The following is a 4,363-nucleotide window of genomic DNA, read 5'->3' on the forward strand; positions in this document are numbered from 1 at the left end:
CGAGACCTAGCCTAACCCAACCTACCCTACCCTAACCTAGAGGAGAGCACAACGGCCGAAGTCACACTGGTTATACACGTACTCTAAACATGTATGACTACATGTCTTAAAACGTGTATGGCGTGTGTATAATGCTCGGTCACACTGGTTATACAATTCCTGTTTGACAACATCGTTTGGTTCAAACGCTTGTATGATTATAGTCTCGAACATGTGTTGTTCAAATATCGGTCACACCGGTTATACAACTTAACTGGAGGAACAGTGGGAGTGCCTTAAACCCTGATGTATGGCACACGTCAGTGTCACAGTAACCAACCGATGAGTCTATATACTTTCCATTCGCCGACGTCGCAATTCAAAATGTACGAAGACGATGAAGACGGGGCTGCACTTGCTGATTTTCGATTGTCTCATGGTCCATGTATGGCGGGCTAGAAGGAGCCCGCCATAGCCCGCCATAGCCCGCCATAGTCCATGTGCGTAGGCAAAGGGCTCGCCATTTTGAACACACGTACAACACAATGTCAGGTGACACTGACTTATAACTTACTCGTGCAAAGTAACTCACGCGCATCACGTGCGTCTGAGGAAAACCCAGGAAAAACCCCAGACAGCACAGCCGGCACCGAGATTCGATCCCGGGTACCTCCCAGTCTCGACGTGTTCTAATGGGTGTCCTAACGTTAATCGACACGTTACCAATCACAACGACACAAATCTACAATGGTATGCTTCCTATACAATTGCATATTTCTTCCTGACAGTCATATAATATGACGCTTGCATATTATGCCATATTTAGAAGTCATTTGAATTATTTTTCTAACGTTAGCCGTTCACCTTTTTTTTTTTTTTTTGTCACTGCTCACGTTAGCTCAAAAGCGAGGTGATGGGCCAAAACCCGTGTTCAAGCTACACATCTAAGCTACTACGCCGCTTTCAGGCTGCCTCGTGGGTTAGGCTACGTGGGGGCCTAAGCAGTTAGTGGATTCGGCTAGTATCACTACCACCCAGAACGAACTTCTCGAAACAGAACGCACAACAAGTAAACAGCGAGCTTATGAGAAACAAAAGATCTGCAAGCATCCGTGTGTCCCAACACCCTTTTGAAGGCATTGGCGCAAAAAAAAAATGCCATAGCGCCCAGTCGTGCTAATTTCTATAAATTCTTCCTACTTTCATCAAAAGTTGGATTGGAAACCTGTGTCCTGGAGACACTAGAAGTTGTGCTAGATAGAAATAAGAGACTCAAAGTATTGCAGTCAGTGAGCGGTCGTTCTCGAAAGCAATGAACAGCACAACGAAGAGCTGTCCACACATAGCGCAGATGAGCTAGGGCTAGTGTATTTGCCAGAATAACAGCCTGCGACAGAGGGCGCACATTTTCGTGGTACATGGATTTCGTGCCTGGCAAAAGAGGACGTTTTCAATCAGCACGTGCATGTAGGTGCATTTTTGAAAACCTGAGCAGGTGTGGTGATGGTGGAACTGCTTGCCGTAGTCGGCCACGCTTAGACGTGCGACCTGACGACTATCGCAGGGGGAAGGGGGATCATGCGTCCCTAATGAGTATGGTTATGGTGTCATGCTGCAATGCCCGTTAGAGCACACGTGTGCACCAACGTTCCATGTTCCAATAAAAAATGTGCATTCTCAATTATAGAACGTTCAGACAAATTACGTCTTGATACTGTTGCGAGTTCCGCGGAAGTTTCTGGAGCACCGTTCCCGGCGTCACAATATTTCCTCATATTTTGTGCACGTTTAGACGTTCCGCGCCGCATATTTGCATGCGTATTTTGGAAGATTTTTGTGCATAAAATCACGGGCCCTAGAGTTATCCTAAAAGGCAGGACTAACGTTCTATCAGACAGCTATGTCAGCAGCTGAAGCGGACAGGTCAACCTCGTTCTTTGTGCCCTTCTACAAGACATACACAGTGCTGACTCACTCCCGATACACCGGATTCCCTTTACAGTAAGGAAACCTGCTTTCCACGTTGCAACTTACTAAGAAGCACATTATACGCGCATTTATGGTACAAACCATTTATGGTAAGGATTCGGTGAATACGACGGCGAAGTTCACCGTCAATCTCAACGAATGTGACTAAGCACAGACGACAAGAACGTAACTATCGTCGTGTTCAGCTTAAGAAGGAAACAAATCTAGTCAGTCTAGAGCACAGTCAAATCTAGAGCACTGCACGGGCCGCATTGTTGGGCCCAGGCTCGATCCCGGCCTACCTTTGATTTACCCGCCCGCGCCCAGCCCGACTGCTCTATACCTGGCCCAGGCCCGGACCAAGCCTGAATAAATTTCTCGGCTACCCGGCACGGTCCATACCAGTGTAGCGGGATGTAAAAGTTGACCGTGGCTAGCAGTGGGGTAAAATATGGTCGAGCCCGATCTAGCACCGGCAATGCACGAACACGGGTCCGATCCGTCGCCGAGCACGGGTCCGATCCGGGCACATAGAGTCAAACCCAAGCCCGGCCCGGCCCGTGGTCGTGATACCGTGTAATCTTTTTGTGTATCAAGCCACTCGTGAAGGAAATGAATAGTCAGCTTTGATTGGGTTCCAAGTTTGGGGGGGGGGGTAAAAAAAAGAAAGAGCGAGCGAGCGAGAGAGAAAGACACGCACATGTGATATTTATCCAGGGGCAGCATTCACACCTGTATGTTGCCGACTTAAAGGTATTGTAAAGCAGTAGACAAGCATGATATGCCGGTGATGTGACTAGAGACTTTGTTGCTTCTAAATACCATATGCGGAACCATACGACCGACAACGCGCTATAAATATTTTTAATTTGCCATGAAAGATGCGGCGTAGTCGAGCGGTGCGACGCCTGGTGTCAAACAACCCCCTGTACAGCGGGCAACACTGAAAATTGGTATTACACACTATTACATCGGAACTTCAGTATTTTAGTAACCATATTATTAGTTTCCTGTTTACTTATGCATTCTGAAACCCCTGTTAACGGTTTAACCTGTTAACCCCTGTTTTTGCGAAGTAACCCAGCGCTGTTCGATGGAGGCTCTCCCTATTTGTCTGCTGCGCCTGCGCACTCCTTCTGTTCGCGGCCTCATTCGAACGAACAAACTCTCTCTGTGAACCTCTGTGAACAAACAAAACCCGACGCTGTCTGGCTTCTTGAACGTCTGACACATTTTTTTCAACGGCTCAGCGTTTCATTTCAGTTCGCTTATCCGTTTATCCTGAGATGTGGATCGTTGTGTGGATTGCAGAGGCGGATTTTACGGTGGATTGTTATGTCGGGCCCATTGTTATACGCATGCAATGTGGTTGCCGCCGTAGGTGTCAGGACTACGGATTTATTTCGAATACCTACAGTACAGTGTTGCCCGTAATCTTTAATTGTAATTTTCTAATTAATTGCACCGTCGATTGGAATGAAACTTGCGCAGTTTTTGTCCTGCTGGCTTGGACTATCGAACAGCCACACACACTAAATGACATTTGATCGGTGCTGCTTTACAGTACCTTTAAGGAACGAAGAAAAGCAAACAACAACAACTTGATTTGAAGAAGCTGATTAAACCTCTCTCTCCCTCTCCCTTTTCTTTTTATACTGAGATAGTCCTGAAGAGATTCGCTCCAGTAACCGAGCATGAGATACAACAATGGCTGGGTTGCTACTTGGCTGGAACTCCTGATAGGAAGGGTGGTCGGGAGGCCAGTGATGCAACCAACCGCATGCTCTTCTTCGCATTCATTATGTGATATTCAATACTGTGATACGTCTGAACAAGATTAACAAAAAAAAAAAAAAGGTTTGTACTTCGCGTTTTACTCTGCTGTGTGTACCGCCCATATATTTTATCAGAGAAAAAGAAAAGACTGTATATGCAACGGAGAGCCAGGACAAAAAATCATATCGAATGTACACTCTTAGAAATGGATCTTCTATCGTGTCTTCTACAGACAGCCGAAATACGGTACTTTTGGAGTTTCTACGTAGAGACCATGCGAAAGCGCGGATAATGACGTTGCATCACGTGGTTTCCCTCGTAGAAGCCACCAAAGTGGTGTCTGTTTTATGCTTCACAGTTTCCTTCTTTCCCGGTCGTTTCCCCCTCCCCGCGTGCTCCTGCTTCCCCTCTCCCCCGGCGCACGCTTGGAGGGCAGGCTTGCAGTCAACATAATTTGTTTCAAAGGGGATTGAAGACTATATTTCGGCGGCTCTACATCGCTTTGGGGGGGCTGTCGATATGGCAGTTGTCACCCGTTGTGCAGCGTTTCTTCCATGCTTCCCATCCTGGTCTCGAATCGGAATTCTGCTTCAAGACATAACTGCCAATAGCTTAGTAAAAGCCTTAGCTGTGACAAAGT

This window comes from Ornithodoros turicata, chromosome 2 (assembly GCF_037126465.1).
Source record: "Ornithodoros turicata isolate Travis chromosome 2, ASM3712646v1, whole genome shotgun sequence".
Lineage (NCBI taxonomy): Eukaryota > Metazoa > Arthropoda > Arachnida > Ixodida > Argasidae > Ornithodoros > Ornithodoros turicata.